Genomic DNA, 16,523 nt, shown 5'->3' with positions numbered 1-16,523 from the left:
AAAGTTCTGGGAAATGCACAATACGTTCTTAAGATCCAAATTGTACAGAACTGCAAGAACAAAACACTAGCAATGTCTCAAGCATCTTATATAGACAAAATGTTGTCTAGATATAAAATGTAGAATTCCAAAAACGGTATGCTATTATACATCTGCGGAATTCATTTGTCAAAGGAACAATGTCGTAAGACACCTCAAGAATTAAGGATATGAGAAAATTTTCCTATGCTTCCGCTGTTGGAAGTTTGATATATGCAATGTTGTGTACTAGATCTGACATTTGCTACTTAGTAGGGATGGTCAGTAGGTATCAGTCCAATCTTGGACGTGATCACTGGACAACCGTTAAGAATGTTCTAAAATATCTTTGAAGAACAAAACACTACATTCTCGTGTATGGTACAAAAGATTTGATCCTTACTGGATACACTCATTATGATTTTCAAACTGATAAAGATGCTAGAAAGTCTACATCAGGATTAGTATTCACTCTAAATAGAAGAGTAGTAGTTTGGAGAAGCATAAAACAAACTTGTATAGTTGATTCCACAATGGAGGTAGAATACGTAGCAACTTTTGAAGCAACAACAGAACCATTATGGCTAAGAAAATTCTTGACAGATCTTGAAGTCGTTCCAAATATTCATCTATCAATCACTTTATACTGTCACAACAGTGGTGCAGATGCAAATTCAAGAGAACCTAAAAGCCGTAAACGGGGAAAACATATCGAACGTAAGTACCATCTTATCAGGAAAATTGTATATCGTGGTGACGTTGTAGTAACCCAGATTTTTTCAGAAAAACTATGGATGCCGCCAGCTTTGTAGTTAGTACAAACGAGGTGATTCTGAATCGTTCCAGTACATGAATGACCCGTTAGTTAACAAATAATGATTAACTCAGTCTATACGAATTTTGTTAATTAATCTTGAATCATTGGAGTCCATGATATATAGGTCCATTAGTTTCCCTTGCTAGCTCATATGGAATAAACTTAAAACAGTGTGATGGAATAAGTCGAATTGTTCGAATTGGGAGAAGAGAGAGAAACTGACAAGTATATGTGTTATAGCCATCGAATTTCATATTATAAATAGAGCTTTGAGTTCTTGGGCTTTAGTATTCCATGGACATGCAATTTTGCATGGAAAATCCTTATAAATAGGGCCGTTGACCTCATTTGATGGGCTGGCTATTGAATTTGGGCTCTTGTACCAAATTGGATTTCTATTTCTTATTTACATAGAAAAAAAAATCACCAAGCCCATTTCTTTTTCCATCTATTTCTTTCTCCCGGTACTGAGTCTAGAGGATAGTAGGTGAACCCTATTTTAGTATATATTGAAGGATGAAACGTAACTCTTTCACGGAAGTGGGGGCTCTCCACTCCTTAATAGTTCACAACTTATGTTCGTCCATTCAAATCTTTCTACATTCGATGATGTGACCCAGAAAATTGATACGCTATTTAGCAAAAACACTTTTCTCTTTTTTGAAATATAACTGATTATGTTGGAGCTTGTCAAAAGTCAAACTCTTCGACACGCTCTTCCATTTGTGCGATAGAACTTGAAGAGCTACTTCCACGTTCAAAACTACCTACTTTGGTGGTTTTATGTTCTAACGAATCAACCCTCAGCGCAAATTCATTTATGGGTAGTTTGTTTATTTAGGCATTCAATGCGTCTATTTCTTTGACTTTTTCTTTAAACATCTCAAGTTGGGTTTGGAGAAATCTTACTTCGTTTGACAATTCTTTCATATCCAAGAATTCCTTTTCAATCTCAGTCAGTCGCTCAGATTGCAACTTTGATAGTTGTTTCATTGTCGACATAATTGCATCTCGCTTAGCCAAGGAGCTAACAAAGCTTTAATACCACTTGTCACAAAATGCAACTTTTCAAATACGGGACGGGCGATTGTGCAACACTTGTTCTAAATTGATGAAGAAGGCAACCTTGTGAAATTTGAAAGTTGCGGACAAACTTGTGGTACGATGTAGCCTCGCTTCATCTTTTGAGAGAAATTGGTTTTATAAAATGTGAGAGATAAAGAAAAACATTGACAACATCCTTAAAGAAAAAATTGAATATTGTCTATTGCAAAGAAAGCTTAGATTTGCAAAAATCACAATAGGGCTTAGTTGGGGATTCAACTACCATGCCTCCCCTACAATACATCTTAAACTTTTTTAGCTTTGACAACCTTACATATGAATATTGTGAAACGACGCACCTTAGGTCGGTGACAACAAAAAGAAAGCAGTTGACTAAACTAAGTACAAAGCATAAAGATAAAGTGCTTTGAGGATATTCGAGCATGCGGCCATAGGCAAATAATGCCTTGGACAAGCACACTTGTGAAACTCTGCATGCCACAATCGCAATCTTTCAAACATGGAACGGACAATTGTAGAACACTTGTTTTGCTCAGTCAATAAGTCAGTCATGTAAAATCCGAAAATCACGAACAAACTCACGATATGATATAACCTTCCTTCCCGTTCTTGAAAAAATAACCTCGGGTCCTTAGTTTATTGGCTTTAAGATTATAGTATCAATAACGACTTTATTGAATAGATTATGGTTACAACGAGTTTTAGGACATAAATTACAACATCTAGTTCTTACAACTTTTGATTCTAGAGTGTCAACTCTTGTCAACAACTCTTCAATGGGTAATCCATCGAGATGATCGATCATTGCAACATTAGTGTTAGTGATATATATTAAACCACCAATTATACCTCTGTAATTATCATAAAAATAATAAAACTACAAACACAATGCTTTTCTTTCGATTCTTGCGTTTTCACGTAAGCTTTGGTTTCGTATATATTGTTTTCAATATGGTATTAGAGCTCATTAAGCCTAAACGGATATTTGGTTCAAGATAGGTGAAACCAAAGAGGCACCATCTTGAAGGGCATGTTCCCACAATTGAAAAACCAAGGAAACTTAGATTCCTTATAAAATAGATGAGCTACTCCTCTCATTGCCAATTGGTATTGTGATGAAACCTCATACTTTGGTAATATATAATTAAATTTACCAAAAGGTGGTCCATATGGTATATAACGGTTTATGACGGCTTAAGCTTTTGGGTGAATTTGGGGTTTAATATGGTATTAGAGTAGGTGGTCCAAAAGGTCCTATGTTCAAGTCCCTGTATTGGTGTTTCCTTCCCAATTAAAATTGATTTTCACTTGTTGGACCTTTTAGATATTTCGAACCCATAAGTGGGGGATTGTTAGTGATATATAATTAAATTTACTTTTAATCACTAGCTTAAGATTTTAGGTGGTGGATTAATTAATAGCATCAGCTTTCTAAAAAATTTCTTTAAGGCAGGTTTCCAAGAAGCGAATTGAGTTAGGAACTTTCATTAGGTAGAGCATTTGCTCTTCAACCTTTACCAGTCGGTCCACATGGGCCTTGCCCGACTATTTTGTTATGGACATGTTTACATTTTAACCGTTAATAAGCCAACTTAGGCTATCACACCCCACCACGAGCACCTACTTGCGTGGCTCGAGATATGGCGTGAAGCCAATTGATAGCACCCACGTCAAGAACGACACCATCTGACCCTTAGCCTGAACCTTTAAACTTTAAACAACAGCGGAAACATAACACATAAATTTTACTAAAACCAATTGAGCTAAACCTTTTTCATTTAACAACCTTAGACAAGTTTTACATAAACAAAACGTAATCTTATTTATCTAGAACAAAACCTTATAAAACCTTCCCAAAAGCCTAAGTCTGATAGCACAAAAGACTAATTTATCATTAGTACAAAATAACAGGACATACGATAACAAAATGAAATCCTTCAGTAGACAGGTAGCAGCAAGTTAGGCTTAGAGGACACGATCTCTACCTAGAAAGTGGGAAAACATTCTAAAAATTATGCATTTTGAAGAGTAAACAATATGATTGAATAAATACCTTTAAACAATAACACGCTTGAAAGACTTTTCATAACATAACTTAAACATTTTATCATAAATCCGTCATAAATCATGACTTAAGAACATGCTTGAAATCACTTTAAATAAAACATTTTCACCATCTGACCCTTAGCCTGAACCTTTAAACTTTAAACAACAGTGGAAACATAACACATAAATTTTACTAAAACCAATTGGGCTAAGCCTTTTTCATTTAACAACCTTAGACAAGTTTTACATAGACAAAACGTAATCTTATTTATCTATAACAAAACCTTATAAAACCTTCCCAAAAGCCTAAGTCGGATAGCACAGAAGACTAATTTATCATTAGTACAAAATAACAGGACACATATGATAACAAAATGAAATCCTTCAGTAGACAGGTAGCAGCAAGTTAGGCTTAGAGGACATGATCTCTACCTAGAAAGTGGGAAAACATTTTGAATATTATGCATTTTGAAGAGCAAACAATATGATTGAATAAATACCTTTAAACAATAACACGCTTGAAAGACTTTTCATAACATAACTTAAACATTTTATCATAAATCCGTCATAAATCATGACTTAAGAACATGCTTGAAATCAATTTAAATAAAACATTTTCCACTCACAGATACAAGCTCAAATCCTTTGTTTATAAATTTGTATGATCTTCTCATGTCCTGAAATAATGGTAAAATAGTACAATTAATTATCTTTTGCCAAGAAAATATCAAAAGTATACTTAAAAAACTCAAAAATTACCAAAAATAGCTCAACATGCAATATGACACTGCCTGGCACGAATGGGTGGGCGGCAGGGCCTTGGTTGGGCGCTGGCTACTGTGTGTGAATCTCACAAGAGGCTTTTCACGTGCGTTGGGCATGCCTGCATGCTAACCTCACACACAAGCACATTGTGAACCTCACTTTGGTTGTGTGCTTGGCATTTCGTGTAGCCCTCCTCGTGTGCATTCTTGGCTATTGCATTTCTTGTGTCCCAATCGCGAGCTTTCAAACACGAGAGGAGCGATTATGTTGCACTTGTTTTACGTAGACAACAAGTTAGCTTATTAAAATCCAAAAAACCACGGACAAACACATGATACGAGCTTTCTTCCATTTCTTTATCGTCTTTCTGCTTTAGGTCACTAGATGACCATACACCATTGTTGCACTACTGGTCATCTGGATCTTGGTGGTAAGGTTTCAAGTTGCTCACATGAGCTACTAGATGATTTTTTATCCATGCAGGCAATGATACCCTATAGGATGCATTTCCAATTTTCTTCATAACTTCAACAGGCCCTTCGTATTTTCTGGTGAGATGCTGATGTTGATGTCCTCTAAATCAAATTTGCTTTGCTTTAGACTCTGTGAAGAGTTGGTCTTCCGCTCAAAACTTGAGAGGATGATGCTTCTTATCATACGCTTCGAGACTTTCTCTTAGTATGCTCGAGCGATGTTCGTAGTCTTCTCCCACTTTTTTGTAAAGTTATGAGCTTGAGGATTTTTTCCTGCATAAGGATGATAAAAAATATGAGGCAGTATAGGTTGTCTTCCACTCAAGATTTCGAAAGGACTCGTTCTTGTGGATAGACTAGTTTGTGCATTAAAACAAAATTGAGCCACATCCATCAACTAGGCCCAATTCTTTTGTCCAGAATCAACAAAATGTCGTAGATATTCCTTAAGCATACAATTGAATCCTTCAGTTTGGCCATTCGTCGTAGGATGACAGCTTAAGGATATATTTAGGCGTGTCCCCAAGAAGGCGAATAGTTCGATCAAGAGAGTACCAATGAATCTACCATCCCTGTCACTCACAATGCTTGATGGAACTCCCCATAACTTCAAGACGTTCTTAAAGAACAAGTGTGCTATCAACTCGACAGAACATAGTTTTGTAGTGGGGATGAAGGTGGCGTACTTTGAGAACCAATTGATTATAACCAAGATGCCTCAAAGTCGTTCACCTCTGGGATGTGTAATAAAATCCATGGATTTCGCACATTCAGGGAATTTCAATGTGTTCAACTGACTTTCCAAAGTTACTTTCTCTACTAAAGCCTGAAGCCCTGTATGCTGCAAGAATCAGTGTTTCCAATCGAGGTTGCAACGTTTCAAATGCAACTGATCAGCATACCATTCAAAATTTGAATTTTCAACATGACGAGTTTATAACTTTAGTGCCCCTTGGAGAAGAAAATGAAATTCAAGGTATGTGTAATTCAGGTTTTGTTCCACAAGATAGTACAATTTAAATTATTTTCCATATGTTGCTTAATTATCTCATAACAGTTTATTTAAACCAGGATGCAGTGCATGACAACAACGGTCCGGTTTCTTTTGCAGAAATAGAGAACAACACGACAGCTAGTATTGCAGAATTATCCAATACTCTTGGTAATTTGGATGAGACACATTGTTCTTGCTCTAAACATAGCGCAAAGAGAGTTTGGGAAGCATCACTTTCTTCCCTAAAGTCAAAGAAAGTAAAAGGAGTCAATCTGGACAAGTTTCATTCCCATTCTAACAAAAATCTTGATCCTAAAAGTGACGTATACGATACCTGCTCTCAAGGATGCTCTTTAGCCAATTCAAAGCATGAGATTTTATCAAGTATTTATCCTAAAAATCCAACCAATCAGTGTACACAAAATTTCTATCAAGAATTTGGAAGTGTAAATGTGGCATCAGAGGACCTCAATTCTGAAGAGAACACATTAGGAAAATCATTTAAAATTATGTTGATGAACATTGCAAACGAAACTAAGAAAACTCAGCTCATGAAGGTACGGTACCAATTTATAGTCTTCTAAAATATTCATCAATCATGTTTCTTTTATGAGATTTTCTATTGATGGTATTGAAGTTTTATATCCTTGGCTTAGTATTCTTTAAAGGGGTGTTTGGCAGAAGGAGTGGTCCAAGAAGTTGTGAAATCTAGAAAGTTTTGAACTCTTAGGGCCTAGGACATACGAAGTCAATAAGGCATAAAATTGAAATTTTCTTGTCGGGAGTCCACAAACACTTTTGGCCAAACAAAGAGCGGAAAACTCCACACTTCCCTAATCCTACTCTTCCAACTCCTTGGCTCATACAGCCTCTACGATCTCTAAATACTGATAGGCCCATGGTAGTGAAGGTGTACACCCGTAGGCACAAGAAAGGATTCAGGAGAGGAGGATGGGAAGCTGTATTTGTTGGTCTGAATGTTGCTAGTTAAGGGAGCCATGAGTCTTTTATGCTTTCATATAAATGCTATTATGATTGTTTGGGGAGGGTATGTTTTGGCATAGCTTGTATCAGGTTTCTTAGAATAATTGGGAGAGCTAGAGAAGCTTCTGATTCCTTCCCTCCATTATTGATAAATAAAATTGAGGTTAAGGCTTATCATATACATACCCAGTCATTGAACTTCTCCATATTCCTTAAGAGGCATATCTTGCTTGGCTTATTTGGCTGGCTCTACTCATGTAGGATTTCGAAAGGCGAATCTGACATCCTGCCAAAAATGATTAATCAGTTTCTTTAACTGTTGAACTTTTAGGTTGTATACTAGCAAGCACATGAAGTTTAGGGATTCAATCTTTATATTATTTTTAAGAGTTATTCAATATCCCTACCTAGAATAGACAAATGAAGCTTGAAACTACCCATAATATTAATGTTGTTGTTTAATTATGACATTTTGTTATCGGTCTTTCTAACTTACAAATATCCATCTTCTGATATGTGTTCACATGCATATTTTATGGATGTAGATTTTATAGTATTTCTTTATTTATTTTATATGGCATTAGCTGTGTACATTTTTTTTATAAAATAATATAAACCACCGATTCACCAAAAAGTTTAAGCTGGTGGTTGAAAGAAAATTCAATTATAGCCTTAAGCTTAAGCTACTTTGGTGGACTAGAGAGTATAATCTTAGAAACACTCAATCTGATCAAGTTCTCTGAAGCAAGAATTAAAGTTCGGAAAAATCTTTGCGGATTCTTACCAGCAACTATAGAATTAAAGAGTGAGAACTGAGGAAATTTTTCCCTTAATTTTGGGGATTTTGAACCCTTATAAGCTCCTGTAATAATCCAATCTGATCTATTTCAAAGTGATTTTTCCAATCCTATTGATTTATGTAGAATAAATTCAGTGATTTTAGATGAAGGGCTCCAAAGTGATGGTCTCCCAGATACCTGAATTTTCTCAAACAGAATGCCCCATCCATCTCAAGAAATCCTTTCGAAGCACTTAGGAAGTTGGGTGATGAAGAAGAAAACCTTGTTCGACCGGAAAGAGTTTCAGCCCTTGAATCCTCGCCGAAAAAAATAATTTTCAGAAGGAAAAATTCAAATTTGGGTATAGCTGGGATCTCCACGTACTTAGAAGGGGAAAAGACTTCAATAGAAAAAGAGAAAAACAGACCTCAAAGAAGAAAAGGCAGCCAACCGACATTTTATTATCTCAAAAAACAGCTCACCTAGCCCTCCCCAACCAGATTTTTTCAAACTTAATGTATCTGCAGACATTTTAAAAGCTGACACACAGATGGTAGGCCCCAAGAATTTTATTAATCAGAATTCCAATGGCTTTTGGTATTCTGACGAATTGGAGGAAGAATCAGAGTCCTCTCCTCCATCAAGGAACTTCACTTGCGGGCCATCTCCTGTTTTCAGTCTCAACCAAAATTACCAGCCTCTCCCAAGACTAAAATATCTCTGCAATGAAAGCTATTCCATTTCATGCCAGAAATTTTTCTAAGCACCTCAAGACCTATACCAAAGGGAGAACTTCTTTTCGCAACATTTGGATGAGCTTGGCTAATTCTGATTTATTAGAGGAAAGTTGTGTGAAGATACAAATTCCAAATTCAGTTGGCAAAAGGTCAGTACTGCCTTCCTCCTTAAGTAATAAATTTTCTCAATCCTCCTCCAAACTTTCTGGTTCATTCTTTAATTTTGTGCAAGATACTTCTTGTCTCAAAAAAGTTGAGAACCTAGAAGATGAATTCATGGAAGTTGAATCAGTCACCAGTGTAAGTAGTGCAGAATTTGAACCAGTTGAGGAAGAAATAATTCAATCAGAGACAGAGAAACAAGAGGACAGTGACTCTCTCGGTCCAGATTTTATTAAATTGTTTTCCTCCCCATAAAAAGAAATTTTGTGCAGGTCAGCAAGTATCCTTCCCCCTCAAGAGTTGGTTCCTTTCTTGGCAGCATGTGAAATTGAATTGATATAAGGCAGAGGTAGCAAAGATGAAGATTATATCATGGAACACTAGAGGATTCATGGGCCATTCGAAACAATTGGCTATTAAAAATCTTTTGAAGAAAGCTAATCCAGATAGAGCATTGATTCCGGAGACCAAAAGAGAAGAGATTGCCAGTTGTATTATAAAGGCACTATGGAGTTCAAAAGGAATTGGCTGGGTCTTTGTTTGAAGCTAGTGGCAGATTAAGAGTTTTGCTGATTATGTGGATAAATATAAGTTGTCGATTATTGAAGTTCGGTCAAGAGAAGGAAGGTCATTACAGTGTGGCTTATAAGTTGTTTCAACATTAATTTATAAGTTGTTTGGAAAGGTTCTCGCAGAAAGATTAAAGAAAGCCAGGCCAGGTATTACTTTGTAAGACCTCCTATTATCTATACCTATAAAAGGAAGGGTAGAAAGGGAAATTCCTTAGCAACCAATGATGAGAGAATAATGGGAGAGGATCGTGCAGGTGGGGCCCACTAGGAGGGATGAGAGAGAGAGGTATAAACATGTAATGTTGGGGTAGGGGAGGCTAGGTCTTTTTTGGTTATTTCAAGGAGAGTAAAGGCTGCTGTAGCCTGAGGGTATCCAGCCCTGTATAAAGGAGCTGGGTAAGTTTTCTATGTTGTTCTTCCTTTATTTTTCATATCTACTATTGTTGAATGTGTTTTGGCTTTTACATAAATAAAGAATTACAGAGTGCTGCCTCTGTTTAGCCATTTGGTTAGGATATTTTGTGTTTTATTGTTAGAATCCTAAGATATTTCTCCATTACAATGTGGCTTTCTGGAAGAGTGCCAAATCTTGGATCCTATTTTAATAGCAAAAGAAACTTTGGAGGTATATATTATCCGAAAAAAGAAAAGATGGATCATTAAATTAGACCTTGAAAAGGCCTTTAACAGAGTGGATTGGAAATTTTAGAAAATGTAATGCAAAAGAAGATCTTCGACGTAGGATATTGTGTTATATTGGCCAGCCTTTACAGCATCCCCACTTTGAAGTCTTTGATGATCAGGACTTTCGGATCAGCCCTCTGCTTCAAACAGTTTTTGCTCAACCAATCAAGGCTTATTCTTCTTTGTTCTCAGCATGCTGCCTTTGATTATGATTTTGCTTTGGAAAGATTCTTTTTATCATTTTGTTTGTCTTTGTTTTTGTGGCTTTTTGTTTTGATCTTGTGTTGTCGCTTTTTGGATGTTTTGAGGGCACTAAGGGGGTGTCAACCTAGTTTGAGATGCCCGGATGCGCCTGTTGATCTTCCCTCTCCCCTTTTGCTCTTTGTATAATCCTCATGTACATTGAGCTTTGTCTCTTTCTTTATATTAATAATAGTGAGACTCGTATCCTTTTTTAAAAAAAGAAAGAAAATTCAATTATATATCACCAACACTCTCCTCACTTGTGGGCTTGAAATATTTGAAAGGCCCAACAACTGGAAATGGATTTTAATTGGGGAGGAAACGAAAATGCGAGGCTTGAACACAAGACCTTCTTGGACCACCTGCTCGGATACCATATTGAAAGGGAGACAAACAAACACACAACTTTACGTGGAAACCTGTGTACCAGGAGAAAAACCACTATATTTTTCTTCTTATTATTTTCTGATGAAAAATACAATAGGTACAAGGGAGAATAAATAGAATATACAGAGGAATAAAAAAGGAAAATATTTAGGAATTAAGAAAAATATTCCCATAAACTTTTCATAAATATTCTAAGATTCTAACAATAAAAAGTTCTTTTTATTCCAAATTGTGACTGCTCTAATGTGCAGTTGTTTTCTGATTTAGATGATTGAGGAACTTGGTGGTTCTCTCACTGCTGATGGGAGTACAAGCACTCATGTCATTACAGGAAAAGTGCGGAAAACTCTAAATTTTTGTATTGCTCTCAGGGTTAGTCTTGCAACCTTAGACGAACACTCTTCTATGTGTCCTTTTGGCCTTTGAATACCGATAATCATCTCATTTGCACCAAAGTTAGCGATTCCATGCACACAAGGCCTTTGCCGTTATTCTTCCATTGCCTCGTAGTTGTGCTTAGGCTGGAAATTGTTGTGAACCTTCTAGATCTAAAAGGGCATAGTTTCTTATTCTACTGCCTGTTTACTTTTAGTTAAACATCAAAATCAATTCTTATGTTTGAGTTGGATTGTATCATGCTCTTCCTTTTCAGTTGTTTCTATCGTGATGGTGGGTAGTGGTTGTTAAGACAACCATTAGGCTAATTTGGGTTTCAGGCTTACTTTTCCCATTTTACGTGTAAAATGGCTCAAGCTCACTAATGAAAGATATTTGTTGGCTAGCTAGTGTTTTTATCCTCGATTTCCTTCTTCCCCTAATACATTATGTTATGGAATTTGTTAGATACCTAGATTAGTATAGGGTTGGGGTATAAGGGTAATTAGATATTTAGGAAGTTACTAGTAGTTATTGTGTAAGTGTGGTTACTAGTAGTTATTATGTAAGTGTGGTAACTAGGGTGGTTACATGTTATTATAAATGGAGGGAGGGTAAGTGGGGAGAATTCTGGGGAGTGATATAAGGTTTGGGTGAGAGTACTCAAGAGGGAGGGTTCCAAGTGCTTTATACTTGGTTTTATCTTGTATTTTCTTATAGTTACATTATAATAAATTCAGATCTTGTTCTTGTTAGGAAGTATATGTCTCCAATATTATTTAAATACAGTAGAAGAATTAAAAAGGGTAATATTGACCCACACGAGAATATAGGAAAGATTATAGGAGGAGAGAATATCGGAGGAGATCTTTCCCATTAGTTTTGTTAGTAAAGCAAAATAAAAGGGAGGAAAGAGGAGGGAGAAAGGGGACAAAATATTCCAAAGAAGTAGAGGCTGCCGTCTTTCGTGCTCGGGAGAAGTAGAGGGTCCAAGTCAAGTTCTTTTTATTGTTTGTTTTGGTCATTTTCATGGTTGCGGTTTGTTCTTAGTTTTTCTTGTTCTTTGTTGTGATCCTCACTGGAGTGTGCCTTTAGGAAGTAGATGTGAGTGATTTTTTATTCTCTATACTGTAATTCGTTGAGGTAATTCAATAAAGTAAGATACACTTGCCGTATATTTACAGTATCTTAACAAATTGGTATCAGAGCGTTTTTACTTGGGAGAACGATAGAGCAGCACAAAAACAGATCGAAGAGAAGTTGGAGACCTCTGATAAGGAAATCTCAGGGATACAAGTGGAGTTACACAAGTTGCTGGCAATTGAAGAAAACTTGTTATCCTTGCCAAAAAGCATCGAAAGATTGGTCATCTAGTTGGAAAAACAAGAACGGTTGCTAAATGCATCGAAGGAATAGCAGAAGGATAATTCGACGATCTCCGGAAGAATGGAAGGATCGTCGAGCAAAGGACCAACGATTGAGAGTATCATCGAAGGTGGAGGTAAGACATTGAAGGAAATCAAGGTAGAAGGTAAAACAAACAAGTTTGAAAGGGATGAAAACTCGAACGATCATAGCAAATTCAAGAAGGTTGAAATGCCTGTGTTCAGTGGCACTGATCTGGATTGTGTTTATTTAGAACGGATTGGAATCTTCAGGTCCATAAATCGATGGATTCCAAGAAGGTTGTGAATCCATAGAAGAATCGAGGAAAACGCGATTGCAACGGTTATACAACGAAGGTGAAGAGGATGGCAAAGAGTGACCAAGAAGAAACTATAGAGGAAGGTCGACGAGGATTACCTGTGAGGCTCGAAATGAAGACTCGAGTGAAGAAAAATTTGTTGCTCAAAGAAACACAAAATGGCTGGTTGCAATGGAGAAAGAAGAAGCCGACAGTTATCGGTCTACAGAGGCTCGAGAAGGTGGTCTGGAATAGGGGTGAATCACGTGACCAAATGGACTGGGGTAGAAATTGGTAGGAAAGAGGATTAGGACAAAAGGAACAATCTTGGGTTTTACTATTTCAAGTGGGCTTCAACTTATTCTAAATAAAACATTGGGGGCACATCATTTTGTAGATGAAGTGGGTGGAGAGTTCCAAAAATAGGAGGGAAGAAAAAGGTGTATGTAGGTGGGTCCTAGGAATGAAACCGACGGCAGTATGATTTTGGTCTTGATGCAACACTTTGATTATGGACTAGCCCACTAGAGATGAAGAGTTTGAAAATTAAACACTTGTTGGTGATATGCAAAGGGTTAACTAAGACAATGTGTTTTGGAAAAGGAAAATTCAAGTACATTGGGCTGCTTTGTGGGCTGAAGTCAATGGACCTTATTGGAATCGAGAGTTTTTCAAAGCCGAAGGGGAGGATTTCTTTTTCAACATTGAAGAGCAGAATGCTGGGGATTGTTTGCAATTAAAAAGAGAAAAAAAGAGAAAGGGGCCTTGATCATGTTTGTAAGCACACCTTGAGGACAAGGTGTTTTGAAGGATCGGGTAATGTTAGATACCTAGATTAGTATAAGGTTAGGGGTATAAGGGTAATTAGATATTTAGAAAGTTACTAGTAGTTATTATGTAAGTGTGGTTACATCTTATTATAAATGGAGGGAGGGTAAGTGAGGGGAGAATTCTGGGGAGTGATCTAGGGCTTGGGTGAGAGTACTCAAGAGGGAGGTTCCAAGTGCCTTATACTTGGTTTTATCTTGTATTTTCTTATAGTTCATTATAATAAATTAAGATCTTGTTCTTGTTAGGAAGTATCCTAACAGAATTCCTCTAGAAGGTCTCATGTTAGCGAATGATAATCTGCGTTAAGTGTGTATTTGTAGGAGTTCTTCTCCCGGACATCTATGGTTGATATTCTTTACCTTTCAATATATCAAAGCCAAGGATTCTTTTGCATTTCTCTATGCTTTTTCTTTACCCATTTATGCTTTTTTCAGTTATATTTGAGAGTAGTATTTCATTTCTTTCATGTGAAATGTTGAACTTCAGTAGTGTGGAGAGTGGAACGTAATATCTTACCTTTTATATTAGTAAACTTGATTTTAAGCAATGTGTTTTTGAAGATTTTATGTTGTAGAATGTTTTTTATTCTTCAAGCTACTGTTCTTAACTTTATTTTCTCTCTGTTAATGTTCTCAATGATTATCGAGCATATGCATTACCATGTGGCTTCAAGCGTGTTCAGTGTGCTCTTGCTCATAATTTTTACTATATCTTGTTACTAAAATTGCAAGTTAATTGCAAATTACTCAGAGCTTGGATTGTCTCCTCCAGTTGGTTAAAGGAAAGCTACCGGGAAGGCAGATTTGTTGGTAAGTTCGAATGGCTTGCTAGTATCAAAGCGTAATGTATTTTCTTCCACTTATGTTTTTCATCCTACCTAATTTTTTGTGATTGATTAATTCCTTATTGATCTGCAGACGAGTTGCCTTACATACTAAATGATGATGACTACATATCGAAGTATCGAGCCAGCCTAAAAGCTGCAGTTCTCAGGGCAAAAGCATGTTCTTGAGCTTTATTTGAAGGGTATGATGTTTGCATATCAGCTCACGCTCAACCACCACCTAAAACTCTATCCCTGATAGTCAAGTCAGCCGGTGGAAATGTAAGTTCTCTGTTATTGTACAAATCTCGAGTACTAGGTTTGGTTCTCTATATTACATATACAACCACTATAATATGGCTATCCTCCCATCTAATGAAGACGTGAAGTTCTCAACAAACAAGCACGTATACGAATTCTAGACATGGGTCAATAAATCATAGACATGGTGACGTGTCATTTTTTTCTAAAAAATATAGGATAGTGCTAGAACACAGTTTTAATATATATAATTTAAAAAGTATGTATCATATTTATATAGAAATTCAAAGTCAATAAGTTTATGTATTTATATGCTTAAAAATAAGCTTGTCCTTCACTCAAAACTTATTCAAAGCCAAGAGTTTAATATGTGTGTGTGACCAATCTTGACCTTTATTGCATTGGAATACTTGTTGTCTAACACATCTACTGTACTAACTAGTGTTCAACACGTGTTCTCCGAGTGTTCCATACATATTGTTTATTGATACACTAGCCAAACTTGAGTGTATGTGCTTCTTAAGTCTTTAATATTTATGTTTGTTTTGATCCTAGGAATTGAGCATGTAATGTAAAAAGTCTATGCACAAGGGGTCATATGGCCATCTCCGTGTTTCTTTAATTATCAAATTTGTTCAAGTTTTTAATTGTCTCTAGATCGAAATCTGGAGTTATTTTTTGTGATTTGGTGTACAAATACATACATCCATGTTTCTAATTATGATTAGATTGTTTTCTGGTCGCAACATTTTATTGTTTAGCTTGTCTTTGATCTTGAACTTACTATTATGTTGATTTAAATTCCATTTTAGCCTTAGAACTTTCAAAACATCCATTTTAGTCATCGAGCTTCCAAAACGTAGCCAACTAATGGTTTTAGTATTTTGTAAATTATTTTATCAATTAATATTCATTTATCCAATACTCATCGGTCATTTCTGCTATATGTGATTGGAATATATCTCATAGGAAGAATTTTGGAAGTTGGGAAAAGATGGAAAATTTTAGGGAATAGAACAAGAATTTGTTTAATATTTTTTGATAGGGTGAATTCTTGCAATTTCCTTGTAGTATATACATAATTTTTTCTCTCATTTGGCAAATTCATTATGCTTGAAAATTTAGGTGATTCATGAGCTAGATAAAGTAAACAACGTATGGAAGACGATCTTTGAGGCTTGTGAGGAAGACGTGGAGGAAGCCTTGGTGGCCGTAGAAAAAGGGATATGGACTTTCAACGTTGAATGGCTAATGGCATGTATAATGAGACAAGAAGTAGACTTGGAGGCCCCTCAATTTGCTGAGTCCCTATGAGAAACAAGGTCACCCTAACTTTCTGTTTTGAATAAGCAGCAGCCAGCCATTTCGTCCTTGTGTAAATCCACTCTTTTCTCAACTCACTCTAATTTGGTACATAAACAAACTTTGATCGCTCCATCTCTATATTCATCAGTACATAAAAGACGATACGTTTATTCATGGAGAAAGTTGGATGTAAGTATGTTTTAGGAATGGTCCTTCATTTAGTAACTTTGGGAATTGTAAAAATGAGGTAATGAAGTTCTATCAAGTTGAATGTTCTTGTTTATGTTAGATGAGACTGATTCTTGGATACCAGAATTAACTTGAAGTACGTGTTTGAGTTCCATTGGAGTGATTAGAGAAAAAACGTTCCTTTAAAAAGGGTAATTTTTTTATGTAGACTTTCTTTTTATTAAAATTGCTTAAAATACAATTTGAGAGTATTTCAATATCTTTCAAAGAGTTATCAAACACTTGTAGTTTTTCTAAAATAACATATTTTCAAAATTAATTACTGTAAT

General features: G+C 36.0%; 1 long non-coding RNA gene across 3 annotated transcripts; it reads left to right on the top strand.

The window, feature by feature from the left end:
- The first annotated feature begins 6,716 nt into the window (after positions 1-6,716).
- On the top strand, positions 6,717-16,019 carry LOC116403703. 3 transcript variants are annotated; one of them, XR_004216527.1, is made up of 4 exons: positions 6,717-6,735; positions 14,367-14,425; positions 14,534-14,721; positions 15,826-16,019. It is a non-coding gene; the product is annotated as an uncharacterized LOC116403703 (long non-coding RNA). The 3 variants fall into 3 exon arrangements; XR_004216525.1 differs by lacking the exon at positions 6,717-6,735 and having other exon boundaries at positions 14,295-14,425; XR_004216526.1 differs by lacking the exons at positions 6,717-6,735; positions 15,826-16,019 and having other exon boundaries at positions 14,295-14,425; positions 14,534-15,347.
- The last annotated feature ends 504 nt before the right edge of the window (positions 16,020-16,523 follow it).

Source organism: Cucumis sativus, chromosome 5 (assembly GCF_000004075.3).
Source record: "Cucumis sativus cultivar 9930 chromosome 5, Cucumber_9930_V3, whole genome shotgun sequence".
Taxonomy (NCBI): Eukaryota; Viridiplantae; Streptophyta; class Magnoliopsida; order Cucurbitales; family Cucurbitaceae; genus Cucumis; species Cucumis sativus.
The sequence above is the reverse complement of the archived record's forward strand: the minus strand, read 5'-3'. Positions and strand labels throughout refer to the sequence as shown.